The following is an 18,397-nucleotide window of genomic DNA, read 5'->3' on the forward strand; positions in this document are numbered from 1 at the left end:
TTCCGGAGGAGTCCCACCCACTTATTTCATGTTATACTGTTGTTTGTTCGAATAAAGTTGCGTTTCCATTTATTTGTGTTGTTTTAATAAAGGTTTTTTTTTTTACCAATAAATGAGTATGTGGGTCTTCTATTTCTGACAACACTGGTCTGTAGCTTATTGTGAAAATAGGCTGTTTATAAGAGGTTATGAGGGAAAACATTTGTAATTTTGCGGTGCACCTACCAAATATAAACCAACAGACTATTACATAAATGAAACCTGCTTAATTCTACAACTGCAAGGGTTTTATGAGTGTATCACTTTATAACACCATGAGTACTTCCCGTGTTATTACAGAACCAATAAGGCACTGCCTAGGGCCACCGAGGCTTCATGGACTGGCAAAGCCCACCCTGCATATTAAAGTAAAGCCCCGGAGGGTGGCGATCCCTGGACTTGGGTAGGCCTCGAAGCCCCCCGAACAATTAGTAAACAATATGTGGCGATCCTCTAGGCTGCGAAACGTCTCTGTGCCCTCCCGTGCCTAATATACATGTGAGATTACGGTCCCCAGTGCTGCAGAGAGCCTGCAATATAATAATAAGATTGGCCCCAGAACATTACCCGCCAAAATACAAATGTCCTAGTGTTCAAGGCAGTTCTCGTCTAATGATCTACAGACATCACTAGTTGTACATGAATTACAACAAACCTCTCTTCTTACAAAGATTTAGAGTAGGGGATGTCTCAGTCTACTGCCGTTATTAAAAAAAGGAAGCCCAACTCTGATCAACAAACTTAGACAAATACACAACCCACATTCACCTAAAATGACAACAGAAAAAGGTGAGAAAGGCGAGATGGCACCTCACGGGCACACCACCAATGGGACCCCTGGCTGGTACTCACCAGGATGGCCCTGTTATCATCATTGGTGCCATCAAGCCGTAACGGAACCGTGTCCTAAACCCAAAGAAAAGACAGTGAGTGGTGCAGTGAACACAAATGATATGTAACAAAACGTACAACACTTTAACACTTAACATATAATCCACTGTGCAACCAGGACAAAAACTTTACTAGTGTTCCTTTCTTGTTGCATACAGTACACATATAAACAATAAAAAGAAGGATGTGAATACTACCAATCGATTCACACCCTACTTACAGCCGACATGTTTCATTGCCTTAGTTTCTATCAGGCAATTTCCTCAGGGCAAACCAATTTAAATGCCACTGCAAAGGACACTGGGCTTTACGTGCTGCAATAAAACATAAAACATGCATAGTCAAGGTTACCTACTATCCACCCTTGTTCAATTCCCAATGCTATTTTGCGCAGTCAAACAAGCATCATGCTGTATATAATGCAATAGTTACCCCTCAGTTAGCCTTGCCTCTCATACCAGCCAAGAGGAATATAAAAGGAGTACAGCCCCCATAGGTGAGCTGGGTCCAGTCTCCCTTCGTTTCTGTTGCTAAACCAAACAACAACAAAAACCGGGGTTATGCTTTAAAAGAATATCCTTATACCTGTGATTAGAAGCTTGCTTATCAAGGTTACACGCTGCAACCCCATGCAAAGATTACCGGTGGAGAATAACTGTCCGGCATCTTCTCAGCACTAACTATTGCATTATATACAGCATCATGCTTGTTTGACTGCGCAAAATAGCATTGGGAATTGAACAAGGGTGGATAGTAGGTAACCTCGACTATGCATGTTTTATGTTTTATTACAGCACGCAAAGCCCAGTGTCCTTTGCAGTGGCATTTAAATTGGTTTGCCCTGAGGAAATTGCCTGATAGAAACCAAGGCAATGAGACATGTCGGCTGTAAGTAGGGTGTGAATCGATTGGTAGTATTCACATCCTTCTTTTTATTGTTTATATGTGTACTGTATGCAACAAGAAAGGAACACTAGTAAAGTTTTTGTCCTGGTTGCACAGTGGATTATATGTTAAGTGTTAAAGTGTTGTACGTTTTGTTACATATAATTTGTGTTCACTGCACCACTCACTGTCTTTTCTTTGGGTTTAAGACACAGTCCGTTACGGCTTGATGGCACCAATGATGATAACAGGGCCATCCTGGTGAGTACCAGCCAGGGGTCCCATTGGTGGTGTGCCCGTGAGGTGCCATCTCGCCTTTCTCACCTTTTTCTGTTGTCATTTTAGGTGAATGTGGGTTGTGTATTTGTCTAAGTTTGTTGATCAGAGTTGGGCTTCCTTTTTTTAATAACGGCAGTAGACTGAGACATCCCCTACTCTAAATCTTTGTAAGAAGAGAGGTTTGTTGTAATTCATGTACAACTAGTGATGTCTGTAGATCATTAGACGAGAACTGCCTTGAACACTAGGACATTTGTATTTTGGCGATTTACTGAGTGGAGGGCGTCCTAGTTTTCTTTTCCCTCTATACTCCTATCTTGTTCTCCCAGAACATTACCCACCAAGGGGATCATTTAAATGAATGGGTGAGACCATACTTTTTTTTTTTCTTCCCATTTTTACCATCCGGATACACTCTATCAAAGCGACACGAGGTTTTCCTTCTCTCGCATCAACAAGGCAAACAAGGATTTGCTATCACAGGGTGAAAGCCATGCACCCACCCTCTAATAGCAAACATAAATATCCTGCAGATGAACACCCCGGGACATTGTACGAGCTGCGCCTCGGAGGTTGCGCTCCCTAGGACCATGATGCATTGGTTACTGGATAACTATAGAATTAGTATGAACACATACTAACACTACTTGCACACATGTAGTATAGTGACCAGAGTGTACTGAAGAGGCAGGGGAAGCCCAAAATCTAAAATATAAATCTTGTCGGATGACGTAGTTCAATGAGCTGACGACCCTGGGATGAGTAAAAACTGCTTCACGAAGAAAACGGGTCTTCAGCACAACGCACGGTTGCAGTCAGTAGTTCGCTCCCCAATCCCTGTATGGTGTAAACGCCTACTAGCACTACTTGCACATGTATACTACAAAGACCAGAGCACATCTCTGTACAGCAATGAGCTCACGGTTTAGGCTCTTGTTTTCATACCCGAGTGTTGCAGCATCTCATCTCAGCATCATGTTACTCTGAGCAACATGCACTATCAGACCGGTAGGAGTGACTACTTCGCTTCGCACTCCCCCACAGAGGTTACAGTGCTCCTATCCTCCTCTTTCCTACTCTTTTCACCTTTTTTTTCCCTTACTCATTTCAACGAAATCACAAAATGGCGGCCAACACTTCCTAGTTGCAACCGCTCGCAACGCTCACAACCAATAAGCAGAAAGCTCGTGCTCGTAACGCCTCAGCCAATCAGATAGCAGAATTCCCAAATACAGATATATGTAAATTTGGATATTTCTCCAAACTACTGAACGGATTTACACCAAATAAAGAAAAACGTGCTTTCTAGACCAAGACGCTTATCCCTGCCAAATTTGGGGTAATTCCGTTCACCCGTTTGACCTGTAGCCTTGTCTTCAGTTTCCTATGGAAATTGCATGGGGAAAACATGTTTTGGGACCACCCTTTTGTTCTCAGCCCCTTCTTGACGAATCACCCCCAAACTTTTAACATAGGAGCTGTTATGAACAAAGAATTAGTTTGGGAAACAAATTCATGAATATTCATCAAACTACGCCAAAGGTATAGCGAAAACAAAAAATGCTATTCCTATGGAAACTTGGTCCTAACTATAACTACCTACAGGCGAGCGCCAGTAGATAATATATATATATATATATATATATATATATATATATATATATATATATATATATATTGCCAGTAGGTTATTTCTTTGGCGCTGGTTGACGAATCTTCAAGATATTTTCCCAAACAAATTCAACGCTCACTTCAGCTGCTGTCTGGAAAGTATCGGGGTGATCCGTGAAGTGGGGGGTGGACAAAAAGGGGGGTCCCAAAACACATTTACCCTATATTAATTCCCATAGGGTCTTTGAAGACAGCCCGAACTACTGAACGGAATTACACCAATTTTGACAAGTAGCTGGATCTTAACCCAGAGTAGTGCCATTGGGTAGTCTGGAGCAAATACGTTCAGTAGTTTTCAGGATATTAAAAGAAAACCAAATTTGGGGGCAGAGACCCTCACTGGATTTACCCGCGGTGGCTCAGCGGTTGCTCCGCGGCTCCAACCATCACAGCAAGGCCCTGAATAGATGACCACACCTTCCCAGAAAGGTTGTGGCCAATATTTTGGCTGTCAGGAAACAGTCCCTGGGGCTAAAAAGATTGTTTGTAAAGTGAAGAAAGGGGTCAGGGTAGAGGTACCCTGACCTCATGGGAGTGGTAGAGGGGTCCCAGAGGTACTCATAAAGGGCAATAAATGGCCTTATAATGTTTTTTCACAATGCACGGGAATCAGCGGATCCACACGGTTATCAGCATGACCCTTATCCCTTGTGGAACTGTTTATCCTGATGCAGCTCATTAGAGGCCCTGTCTCCTTTGTCAACCAAGTGTGCCCCTGGTGTACTACTGGTTGGGGGATTAGGTCCCCTTGGATGCTGAGGGTCCTTGGGGGCCAAGGATCCCTCTTGATACCTCCAGTAAGTCCCACACAGCAGGAATGCTGAGAGATCGTTGGAGGCCCTGCCCCTTTCTCCACCACTCTGCAAATTCACCTCCTGACACACTACTGGTTGAGGGATGAAGTACGAAGTCCTCACACCAGTCGCACTCTGTGGAACTTAGCAGAGGTAACAGCAGTGGCAATTGGCCTCTAAGGACCCTCTGAACCAAGGGGACTTCAACCCCCAACCAGCAGTGCACCAGAAGGCGCATATGCACAGTGGTGAAGAAAGGGGGGGTGCCTCCAAAGTCCTCTCAACAATGTGCAGGCCTTACTGGAGGTACCATGGGGCTTGTTGGCCCCCAAGAACCCTCATTATCCAAGGGGACTTCATGTTCCCACCAGCAGTGTGCTAGGAGGTACATTTGCAGAGTGCTGAAGAAAGAGGGTGTGGCCTCCAAAGACCTTTCTGCAATCCCAATGTGTGGGATTTACTGGAGGTAACAGGAGGGCTTGTTGGCACCCAAGGGCCCTCTGGACCTAGGGGGACTTTATACCCCAACCCGCAGTGCACCAGGAGTAGCATTTACAGACTGGTGGTGAAAGAGGGCATGGCCTCTGACATCCTCTTAGCAATCAGGCTGTGTGGGACTTACTGGAGGTAACACTAAGGCTTGGCGGCCCCCAAGGACCCTCATTATCCAAGGCAACTTCACCCCCGAACCAGCAGTGTGCCTGGAGGTGATTTTAGCAGAGATGTCGAGAAAGGAGGTCTGACCTCAGAAGACCTCTCAGCAATCCCACTGTGTGGGACATATTGAAGGTAACAGGAGGGCACGTTGGCCCCAAGACCCTCCGTACCTAAGTGGACTTCATCTCCCAACCAGCAGTGTGGCAGGGGGCGCATTTTCAGAGTGGTGGAGAAAAGAGGCAGGGCCTCTAGAAACTTGCTGGCAGGCCTTTTTTAAAAATAAAAAAACCAATGTATTTACTCTGTGTGGCACTCCTTCTCTGGGCCAATTTTGCCCCTCGGACCCTATCACTTGGTGCCAGACATTTCTTGAATAGGGAAGAACGGATGTGCAGTCCCAGTCCCGGGCTGATTTCAGCCCAAATGGCCCCAACTCCCGGGACCCAGCCTTTTTTATTTATTTTTTATTTAGGGTAGGAGGCTGTGTGCCCCCTTTTCTGGGCTCAATTTGGCCCTGGGGACCCAATCTCCTGGGGCCCTGCTTTTATTTCTTTTAGGAGAGGTGACCAAACTATGTACAGATTAAGGGTGGCTTGAATTTGCGTAGTCGCATTATGCAAAGTTCCGTGAAACAGTAAAAAATCTCTGCAAGCTTTGCAGAATCCCGCGAGCATGTAGAATTGCTTGTTCGCGATGTGTTTTTCCTGTTCGGGGATGCTGTTGGTGTGCTCGGGTGGAAATATCTCACAAACTTACCCATCCGGACGCCAATTGGTACGGCCATCTTGTTTCACTTGTCCCGCCCGCTCGTGTTGCGTGTTTCCTGTTCATGAACGCGGATGTCCGGTGGCACGTCCAAATGACGTGTTTGCAATTGCATACTCTAAAAGTGCACGCGAGCGGATAGGAAAACTCTTCGGCAAATGCAGGGATCCTGGTAAGGCGCTACCGCGCACGTGAACACACATTTTCAAAGCGCGAACAAGGGAAAAATTCCACTACGTCGCAGATCGCGGAATTTTGGGCAATTCCAAAGCATGCGAAATTGTCAAAATTCCGCAAATTCTGTGAGCGGAACGGAATTTACCACACTGGGTTAGTACAGATGGGAGAGGGGGGGCTGTGCTGCCCCCCTCTCCAGGCCAAATTTGGCATCGGGGAGCACAAACCTGTGGCTTGGCAATTGGAAGTGTGCGCCTCCAGGGCACCCACTCCACTAGAAAAGCAGGGGGAGCCTGAAGGCCCTCACAGTCCCTGCCAACTCCCCACCTCCTGTGGGAGCCGACACTGCTCTGACACAGAGGGAGCTGCTAAAATGCAGCACCCTCTATGCCAAAGCAATTGTACTCAACTTTTGAGCAAGCAAGAGCAAAATGTTCTCACATGCTCAAAGCAGAGCCCAGTTTAGTGAGGCTTGGAAGAAGGGGGAAAGCTCCCTCCAAGCCATAGCAAAGAACTATATCCCGGGGGTGGACATCCTAGGGCATAGCCGGAGCTGACCTTGAGGGGTGGCGGTCCCCAAGGCCATTTGGGGCTTTAGAAGAGGGGCCCTTGGCCCCCTATCCTCTAACATTTACCCAGGGAGGTGGTGGTCCCCAGGGCTGCAGAAGGGCTGTGGGATCACCCGTATTACATTTTAGAAAAGCCCTGAGAGGGGTGGCCTTGGGGTTGTGGGGGTGCACACCGCACACCTGCATTTTTTAAACTTAAAGCCCGGGGGGGTGGTGGTCCCCACTGCTACGGAGATCCAAGAGGTCCCCCCATTGTTAAATAAATAAGCCCCAGCAAGGTGGAGGTCCCCAGGGCAGCAGGGGAGGCCATACTGACCTCCCTCGCATTTTTTGTTTGCCCCCCTCTTCTTTATTACAATGCCCCTGGGATCTAGACCTGGCCCACCTCGGAGCAATTAGAAAATAAGCGCATTTTCTTTTTTCTTTTTGGTGGGATCTGCAAATATCGCCAAATATTAAAAATAAAATATTTTTATTGGCCCTGCTGAGTCCCTGTGAGTCCCCCCAAGAGGCCTAGGTGGTGATATTGCCCTCTTTTCTTTTTTTAAAACAGTTTTTGTAGGAGTCGGCTTAAAGCTGAGTCCCACAATGGCTGCCAACACTTCCTGGTTAAAGTGTTGACAGCCAATCAAATTTTAGTGTAATTTTGGGCTCCCAGATATGTATATTTACATATCTATCTTAAACATCTCTGAAACTACTGAACGGATTAACACCAAATTACATCCCAAATCCAGTCCCAGGATGCTTGTTTCGGGTCCAGGGACGACCTGGCTTGGTAGTTCGGGCTAGACTGTTCCCATGAGGAACAGGGTAAAGACTGATTTGCATATTGAGGAAATAGTGGCACCTAATTTCCATTCCTTTATATCAGTGTTGCCCACCTCAAATGACCAGCTGCCACATGGCCATAAACAAAAATAAAATAATTCAACAAAATGAGAGGCAACACCCTTCAGAATCAAAATAGTTAAGGTAAGGGCAGCCCTATGTAATCTAAGGGATAACAACTCCTTAATAATAAGAGCAGCAGATAAGAGTGGGAATGTGGTCATAATGAACAGGTGGGACTATGAGGCAGAAGTGTATAGGCAACTCAATAATTAAACACATTACAGGACTCTTCGGAATAATCCTTGCACTCAGGCCACCCTGCACATTAATGACAAATTGGTACATTGGAAAGAAATTGATCTTCTATTTGATGCTGAATTTAGATTCCTAGTGATCAGCCCAAGATACACAAAAAGGGATGGTTTCCCCTGGGATGTCCTATTATTTCTTGAATTGGCTCCATGACGGAACATCTATCTCAATTTGTTTATTCCATCCTGCAACCTATGGTGCACAATCTTCCACCATTTATAAAGGACACCATGGATGTCCTAAATACATTTGACGACTTGTTATTAGATGAAATGGTGTGGTTTGTTACACTGCAGGTGGAGTCATGATGTACATGAATGAAAAAGGGACATGGGAGAGAAGGCGGTGGATTTCTTTTAGTCAACTCAAAGGGTCAATCTGTGAGAGCACAGTGAAATGGTGTTGGAAATGGTGAAGTTAATTTTTGTCAATAATTTTTTTTTTTTATATCGAACGGTGCCAACAGTTGCAAGGGTCAGCCATGGGCTCAAAATATGCACCCTCATATGCCAACCTCTACATTGGGTAGGACACACACATGCCTGGTCCGTGGCGGCTGCTGAATGGACTGGCTATACACAGTTTTTGGGGGCGCTATATAGATGATATCATCATCATCTGGACAGTAACTGAATTACAGATTAGGGAATATTTACAATATTGCCTTAAATGTTGTCTTCACAGTTAATATGTCGTAAACACAGATACAATTCCTGAATGTGCAGTTCTCTATTTCAAACAATACAGTTCAGAGCACCCTGTTTAGGAAAGAACTGCTGTGAATGCAATTTTGCATCATGATAGTGCTCACCCACCTTGCACACCCTTTGGGGAATTAGTTCTGATTCATGGAAACTGTTGCGAGCAGTCAAATTTTGAACACAATGCCAAAAAAACAACTGACAGATTAAATAAGAGGGGTTATAAAACACAAGATCTCCAACAGGCTGTGATAAGAGCACAAAATATCAGTCATAAGGACACCCTGGTTAACAAACAGAGAAAGAAAAAAGAATGGCTGTCCTTTATAACTATGTACACAACATTGAATCTGTTGGGTTCCACCCACTCAGCCCATGCACTGCAGGAACGAAGCATGCACCAATCCACTCCCCCTGCCCATATGCCACTCACAGACCAATAACTATGAGTGTGCCGATGGACCTGGAAGGAGGGTGGTATTTTGAGGAGACACCACGTCTTCCACCCTGTTGGAAATAAAGGGGACTGCTCCCTCCTCCACGCGTCTGCACCTAAGCACACAAAATAAAGGACACGCCTTACAATATAAATGCCAATCCAGAAAGTACCCAAATCACAGTGACCATGCCCTGCCACCACAATCCCACTTGCTTACCAGGAGCTGTTGCAGGCTTCGCCTCGTGAAGATATTGGGCAGCAGATGGAGTCCAGTCCAAGACAAACTCCCTTGGACAATACAGGAAGACTACAGCAAGTGAATGATGTCTCTCATAGGAAAAAACGGGTTTCTTAGGGGAAAAAATATAACATGCCCAGCATTTGGCATTTGATAAAAAAAACCTTATACTCGACAAAACGAGCTAGAGGAGAAATGGGGATAGGAAAGCTGACCGGCAAACACGGTACTCGAGAAGCAATCTACTTGCGGAATGACCCAAAAAACGTCATCACCGCGCATAACGATGTGGAGCGGATGGAAAAGCGGAACGCGAAGCAGACGATAAAAAAGCCCCAAACAGAACCGCTCTTCCTCCAAAGTATCACCGCTCCCAACACGAGCAAAAGGTAATTACAGGAGGTAAACAGGAGCCCCCATTCACCTCACGGCTTCTTGACATGAGCACCGCAGTAACGCCAGGGCAGTGGGAAACTGGGCGGGGAATTCTAGCTAACTAAAGCAAAAGGAAGGGAGGGAAAAAACTACCGGGACCAGACAAGAGTAGTAAAACAAAAGGGTCTCACAAATAGAGGCAATGTTATCCCCACGAGCCCGTGAGGAATAACAAAAAAGATTCTGGAAACACAGAACTAGCAATCAGCAACCAGGAACCAGGAACCCATCCAAAAAGCAATAACAAGCAGGGAAATGAAGGTAGGACCAACCTTTATCCAAATCCTGGAGGAACATGTAATGACAAACCATGGCCACTGAAATAGGACTAGACGTAACAGAATCATGAGGTCTATAAAATGCTAAGTCAATATTGGGCCCTACTTAAAGGTCCCTGGGGAGTTGACAATTAAGCCGTCAATCACCTATAGGAGAGAAAAAAACATTAAGGAAACACTCTGTCCCACTTATACTTTACCTAAAATGCCCAATTCACAAATCTGGTTAACATAACGCAGGGGACTTTACGCATGTGGACAGTGCAACATCTGCCTTTTTGGTTTTACCAAGATAGTTGAATTTGGATTTAATACAAAGAAAAGATACACTGTTAATCATTTTATCAACTGTCAATCCACACATGTGGTATATGGCATAATTTGCATTTGTTACAAAAGTTTATACGGGCAGCGCAACACGTAAATTCAAACTGCGTGTTCAAGAATATTGATGGGCCTGTATTAATGAGGATAACTCGTATGTTCCTTTTCTTTTTCTCTAAGTTATGATGCGTTGGGATACACCAGATACAGATTGGGTGATTATCCGATGTCGGAGGGTGGTGGCGGGCTGGGAGTTCATGTTATATGTTTTTTTTACATGTTTGTACTTTGCAGGACCCTATTCTATACACTGGAGGGCTGCCTAGGCCCAAATGCAGAGACACGTCAGATCACATACTGCTGCTATTGCTGTAAGGGGTATGGGAGAGGGTGGGAGGGTTGGAGCTACAGTGCATGACATGGAATGTGACAGCAGGGACAGCAGACTCGTCGAATCAGTATGCCGCAAAATCAGTTCGGGCACCTGGGAAGCAGTCCCAGAAAAGGAGGGGGCAGCAGCGGGGACCAAGAGGGTACTCCTACCCCAACTCTAGAAGTGAAAAACGAGCTTGGGTGTAATTTGATCGTAGTGCTGCGGAACACTCTCAGCTGCACCCATGCTGCGGGAAACAGCACTCGCTTATCCCAGTCGCCATTCCGGAGGCAAAGCACGGGGTCAAGCCACTGTGGTTAAACCAGGGAAAGGCAGGAGACAGCCGAAGGGTTGATCCCTAGCCCATTCCCTCCATAGCCACTCTGGCATCTCCATCAGGCGTTGGGTACTCTGAATTGCAACGGTCATCAACAGATCCTCGGTGAGCTGTCGGCAGGAGGGGGCGGAAGGAAACAGAATGGAGAGATGAAGGAAAGTGTACCTATCCTTTCACAGGGAAGTCAAGTCTATTCCCTTAATAAAAATTCCTTAATGAGGGAATCTCACCTTACTTGCAGGCATACATTAAACATGGCAGGTTATCCCATGTACACTCTTACACATTTTGCTGTAACATTCACCCTCCTAACAAATGACTTAATTTTTGTACTCACCAAGTGATTTTAGGACTAGTAGAGCAATAAGCTCCTTTGCCTGATCATGCTCATTTCACAAACCCATTTTGTCAGGCCTGACGCTGGTGTACCCACTGAATGGAACTGGATAGCCTGGAATTACAGCCTGATACCAGAAGCGCATCAGTCCCTCTGGGCTAACAGCCAAGATGTTGGTCAAGAATACTGGAAAGTCCAGCTGCATCTACCTGCAAAATATGCATAGGAAAGCCACTATACAGCCACTGGATTTCAGCTGATCTCCGTTTCTTCTTCTTAGACTGTTGGGCAGGAACAGATGAAATTGTCCAATTTGGCTCACCAGGAGAGGTAGTGATTTTCTATGGAACAATTTGTAGTTTTTGCTTTAAGTCCAGTTTCAGCCAGTCCATGCTAAGCTTCTGTCCATTAAACCTGAAGTTATCTTCCACTAAGACTTTTTTGGCCATTGCTGCAGCTTGGTGAGTGTTATATTTGACCACAGCCAGAGGTTCATGTTTCTTGGTGGGGCTTGGGCACAAAGCGATGTCCTCTAATTCTGGTAGTCAGCGGATGCAGTGAAATTTCCAGCTGCCCCTGCTCCAGGCGGCAGGGAAAGCCGTCAACACACAGTTCGCACTTCTTGGTGCTCCGACACACAACAATGTGGTGATCTTTTTGCACTTCATAGCCATTCAGAGCAGCAATGGCAGACTGGGCGTTTGGCCCTCTGGTGTACCTGGCGTAGGCAAAGCCCCGGTTCAGGCCGCTGAAGGTCACCATGAGGCGGAATTCATACAGTTTGCCAACACTCTGAAAGAGGGGGATCAATTTATCTTTGTAGATGTCTTGAGGCAGCTTGGCAATGGACCAGCTTGAAAGGGCAAGTGTGTGGGTCATTTTTGTAGTTCCATAGGCTGTGACGGGACCAGAAACATACAGCCTATACACAGGCCCTTTCAAGTTGGATCATCTGGCAGTGCCAAAATGCCTAAACAGCCAGTCCAGGACCCTGCTTTGTAAGGCAAAAACTAGATAAATAAAATTTGTGGAGACTACATATTTGCTAAGCTGTGTAGGACATCTTTTGGCAATAGTAGATGCATATGTAAGTATTGGTCTGCATGGTTGGGAGACAGTCTGAGCGATGGAGTACAGTATCATGAACACTTTTAAGAGAAGTTTACTGCATATGGTGGCATCTATAGTATGTCCACAGATAACCAGGAGACATTCTGATGTATATTTTGGACTCTTGCATTTTGTTGGACATACTCATACAAATGTGTGGGGCTATCCAAAAGGGTGCAACCTCAGACATATTTGAGGGGCATTCTGATATAATTTACACGCTTTTGAGGAAAACAGGTTTATTGTGTGGATGATTTTATAGGCCAGTTTGTGATGCACAAAGTGGTATTTTTCACATGTGTAGACCATTTTGTGTTAAAGAACGAACAAACTAATTTATTTTTATCACCAAACTGTAAGAATATTTCTATGTTTCAGAGGCTGGATGTGTGACCCTCACAGACACATCTGTCTTTTATGCCAATTTAATGTACATTCCTCTACTGGGAGTCAATGCTGTGGAGGGGAAAACAACATTACATGTTATAATGTAAACAGCTGTTGTAAGAACAAATCAGGATTGCCTGCTGTCACTTACCCCCTGGATCACTTGGTACTTATAGATTGGCTGCAGGGTAACAATCCTACTTGTAGTTCAGTAGTGCATTAGTGGATTTAATGTCATGATAAACAATATGACAGGGTAGCTCAGATGTTTTATCTCCTGCTGCACAGAGCAGCGTATACATTTAAGGTCGCAGTTAAAATCCTGATACTCCGCTTTCATCTGTCTGACTTGAAGAAAATGAGCGTCGTTAAGAAACACCTGCCAAATGATGTCACTGTGAGATGGTTTGACCATACTAAGCATTTATTTAACATCATTAACATTCTGGATATTGTAGATTTAGTTAATCCCAATTGGCCCATTGGTGTACCCGATTACACAGTGGTTTCTATTATCTTGATGTTTGTAGGTCGGACATTTTTCAGTGGCCTTCTTAGAAATGTTTTGGACACGTCACTTCATTTCAATGTAAAAATTAAGCACTGGTAAAAGCCCACCCGTAAATGTTTTTATGAGTACCCTTGAGGGCTGTGTGGAAAACCAGTGGCTGTTTTACAAATGTATTTGTAAACTGTGTTGTAGAAAGTACAATTTGGCTAATTATTTCAAAACTTTCTTGATAAGAACTTCAACGCAACACCCAGGGGAAAATTTGACTTTTTATTATGCTCAGCTACTTCAGTTCAGATCACCAATTTGAGCCACACTAGTTTCAAATTTCACTGGCTGCCACTTTGGCTGGGTCTGAACTGGGGTGGCAAAGTGAGCTCAAGAATGCTGATGGACTTTACCCAGATCAGGGACTGGGGGTGAGTATCTGAAAAGTTTCAGTGCTCCATTCATCATCTCATTGTGTTTGCCTTGTTCTCCCTAAGTTGGCAGGGTATGCCCAGATGTGGGTCCCTTGCTCACTTCGCAACTCGATTCAAGCTATCCTGGATGATGTGGGGTGTTAATCCGAAACCGGTCCCAGGATGCTTGTTTGCGGTGCAGTGAAGACCTGGCTTGACTGTTTGGGCTGGATTGTTCCCATGAGGAACAGGGTCAAGACTGATTTGCATATTGCTGGGTCTGAACTGGAGTGGCGAAGTGAACTAAAGAACATTGATGGATTAAACCCAGATCTGTGACTGGGGGTGACTGTCTGAAATGTTTAGAGCTCCGTCCATCATCTCCTTCTGTTTTCTTTGATGCAAAGCAGCCACCACCAATACTGTCATAGTAAGTCTGTCAAATTTTAAGTTCTCTGCCAAGCTTGAGAAGGACATTTCTCCCCTAAAGTGGATCCCATGTTCTTTACAACATTCAATTACGCTTCACTCTTAGAGTGAAGCGTAATTGAATAAAACACGATTTATTGCAAAAGTGGCCTGGACATTGTTTTGTTCGCTACTTGGAAAACAGTCTGGTGGAATAATTGGGACTCGCCGCTGAGAGTGGTAGGGGTTCATTGCGAACTTTGGAGCTTAGATATATATATATATATATATATATATATATGTATATATATATATATATATATATATTGTAGTTCACAAAGCACGGTGAAAACTGTGCCGATGCACTCCACTCAGGTAGCACGTCAATTACTCGAACAGTCGGGTGTACTCGTAAAGTTGATATTTATTTTACATCGGTTCCAAAACACAGATACATGGAACAGCCCAACGCGTTTCAGCGAACCAGTCACCTTGATCATGTCATTTGAGATGTCATTAGTGATGTCATGAGTGATGTCACTGACTATGTCATGAGTGATGTAATATGTGACGTCATTAGCAGTGCTTTGCGGGCGCGCCAGTTATAGTGAGTACAACTAACTATAATGTGGGAATTTCAATGGTTTTCTATGAGTAAATTGTCCAGCTAACTATAACTGTTATAAAACCTATGGTTTTTTCAATGAATTTGCTAGGTTTTTTAAATGCTAATTCCTAACTATAACGTGTGTAAAACCTATGGTTTTTTCAGTGAATTTCCAAGGTTTTTTAAATGCTCATTCCTAACTATAACGTGTGTAAAACCTATGTTTTTTTAGTGAATTTGCAAGGTTTTTTAAATGCTAATCCAGCAGCCACCACCAATACTGTCATAGTAAGTCTGTCAAATTTTAAGTTCTCTGCCAAGCTTGAGAAGGACATTTCTCCCCTAAAGTGGATCCCATGTTCTTTACAACATTCAATTACGCTTCACTCTTAGAGTGAAGCGTAATTGAATAAAACACGATTTATTGCAAAAGTGGCCTGGACATTGTTTTGTTCGCTACTTGGAAAACAGTCTGGTGGAATAATTGGGACTCGCCGCTGAGAGTGGTAGGGGTTCATTGCGAACTTTGGAGCTTAGATATATATATATATATATATATATATATATGTATATATATATATATATATATATATATATATATTGTAGTTCACAAAGCACGGTGAAAACTGTGCCGATGCACTCCACTCAGGTAGCACGTCAATTACTCGAACAGTCGGGTGTACTCGTAAAGTTGATATTTATTTTACATCGGTTCCAAAACACAGATACATGGAACAGCCCAACGCGTTTCAGCGAACCAGTCACCTTGATCATGTCATTTGAGATGTCATTAGTGATGTCATGAGTGATGTCACTGACTATGTCATGAGTGATGTAATATGTGACGTCATTAGCAGTGCTTTGCGGGCGCGCCAGTTATAGTGAGTACAACTAACTATAATGTGGGAATTTCAATGGTTTTCTATGAGTAAATTGTCCAGCTAACTATAACTGTTATAAAACCTATGGTTTTTTCAATGAATTTGCTAGGTTTTTTAAATGCTAATTCCTAACTATAACGTGTGTAAAACCTATGGTTTTTTCAGTGAATTTCCAAGGTTTTTTAAATGCTCATTCCTAACTATAACGTGTGTAAAACCTATGTTTTTTTAGTGAATTTGCAAGGTTTTTTAAATGCTAATCCATAAATAAAATATGTTAAAAAAAAATTTTATTATGATTTTAAATACAACATCAAAACACTGAAAATAGTTCTTTCTCTCTTTTCTTTATTGCCCTTTATTTAGTTTTTCAGTCCCTTTAACTTACTCCCCTACCCTTAGTCCCCTTCTTTCAGTTACTCTTCAACTCCTCTTTTGTCACTCACCATACTCCCCTTTTCTAACTCTTTCACTCAGTCCCTTCCTTCCGTCAGTCATTTCAATCACTCATTTATGCACTACACTTTCATTCAAAAAAATGAACGACACAGTGTTTAAGAATTTTAACTCTTTTTAGAAAATTGAATGAGTTCTGAAAAGAACTGTTTTTTTTTCTTTTGTTGTTTTATATTTTTTTTCCTTTTTTTATATTTTTGAGATTTTTTTTTAAAGAAAATTCAGGAACTGCAATAAGGAAACTGTTCAACCGGAACAAAATAAATGAAAAATAGAAAAAAAATTATCTCCTTTCAGACCATTTATGATTCTGAATCATTCGTTCAATTATATTCAGGCTCTGTTCTCCATGAACAATAAAATCAAAACATTTGATGCACCGCATTTGCACATGTCCCAAATATGGCCTAACGTCCATTTCTGCTGTTGCTGGCGATGGAGGTGGAGCTGTAGATGTGCTGGCAACAGCTGGTGGAATCTCCTGGGCCAGAGCTCTTGTAGCTGCTTGGGCATATTGCACAGGGTGCACATTTTTCACATGTCTTAACATGGTATGTATAGAAAAAGAGTAATTTTTAAGAGGGTTTCCCCTTGAAAGAACAGTACCACAAAGGATACACGTTACTTTAGGAGCATTTACCTTTTTTTGATGCTCAGGAAAAGTAAAAAACTTCCAAAGAAAAGAAGATTTCCCTTTCTTAGCTGGCTGACGATATTCCATGTGGGAGTCAGAAGAAGAAGATGATGTTTCTTGTCTTTCTGCCATCCTGTTCTTTTTTCTGTCTCCAGCTCCAAAAAGGGTCCTTCTTCCAAGAGAATAAAGCAAATAGTGAGGGAAATGGGTGGGGTTTTGAAGATTCTAGATCTGTAACTAATATTAACCAATGAAAAATGTTGAAACTTTTATGTAAATCGAGTTGAACGCCATTTTGAGACTGGGTGCGCGACCGGGTGCGCGCACCCCGCTATTTTTCAACAAAAAAACCCAGTTTTTTTGGCCCGTTGAGATTCTTCTGGAACCCCTTGAGAAGGTCTAGTAGGTCAGGGTGTCTCTACCTTGCCTCCTTTTTACCTTTTGAAACTTTTATGAAAATCGGGCAGACCGCCATTTTAAAGCGACGTGCACGACCGGGTGCGCGCACCACGTGCACGCACCCGAGCGCGCACGTCAAGTCATGTGACTCAAAAACAACACTTTTCATTGGTTCATAGTAGTTTCAGTTCTAGAATCTTCAAAAACCCCACCCATTTCCCTCTTTATCTGTTTCATTCTCGTGGAAGAAGGACCCTCTCCAGCTTCCCTGAGAAATATTTGAAATGGTAGCCAGACAGGAATCATCGTCATCTGATTCGGATGGACAGTATCAACCTCCTCAACGGCGAGTGAAGCAATCTTTTATTTGGCAATTTTTTAAATATCCTGAAGGACGAAAGAAGGTGAATGCACCTAAAGTCACATGCACCATTTGTGACACTGTCCTTTCTAGTGGTAACCCTTCAAAAAAATATTCATTTTCAATTCACACAATGATCAGACATGTGAGGCAAGTGCACCCTGCGCAGTTTGCGAAGGTATCCACTAGAGCCCTGGCCACACAAATGCCACCAGCTGTGGCCAGCACTTCATCGGCACCACCTCCATCTCCTTCAACTGCCGAACTGGACCTGAGGCCATATTTAAAGAAGGTGCACATGAGGTGCAACAAGTGCAACGAAATTCTTGTATACTCTGAACAAAGCCTTGTGCTTGTTGAAAAGCGCATCAAGGAGCATGTGTGCACAAGAAGGCGATAATTTTTTTTTATTTCAGTTTTTTGTTGTTCCTGTTGAACACTTTGGAAGTTCAGGATTTCAGTTTGCGTTTCAAAAAACCCAAAAAAAGTATAAAACTTTGTTAAAAAAAAATACAAAATAACAAAACCAAAAAAAAAAGTTATTTTCAGAACTAACTCATTTTTCAAAAAAGAGCTCTATTTCTTATGCACTGTGTCATCTTTCTTTTGAATGAATGTGTAGTGTATATATGGCTAGCTAAAATGAATGACAAAAATGGAGTAAGGGACTGAGCAAATGAGTGAGGTAAAGGAAGTATAGTGACTGAAGAAAGTGAAGTAAAAGAGTGACTGAAACAATGAGGCAGATGTACGTTACATGGTGCATCTCTGCAAATCAGCAGCGATGTGCCAAGTAACCTACAACAAGCAAAACCACCCAAGCGCCACCACTGATGTTCCACATTTATAATGTGGCACACCATGGGACAAAAACGGCACAGATGCGTGACACATCTGAACCGTAAAG

At 43.4% G+C, this 18,397-nt stretch overlaps 1 pseudogene; it reads right to left on the reverse strand.

The window, feature by feature from the left end:
• LOC144824363 (dead end protein homolog 1-like) overlaps positions 1–12,214 on the reverse strand; it is a 42,604-nt pseudogene extending 30,390 nt beyond the window's left edge.
• Between the last annotated feature and the right edge of the window lie 6,183 nt (positions 12,215–18,397).

The sequence above is a fragment of the Lissotriton helveticus genome, chromosome 3_1 (assembly GCF_964261635.1).
Source record: "Lissotriton helveticus chromosome 3_1, aLisHel1.1, whole genome shotgun sequence".
NCBI classification, from domain to species: Eukaryota; Metazoa; Chordata; class Amphibia; order Caudata; family Salamandridae; genus Lissotriton; species Lissotriton helveticus.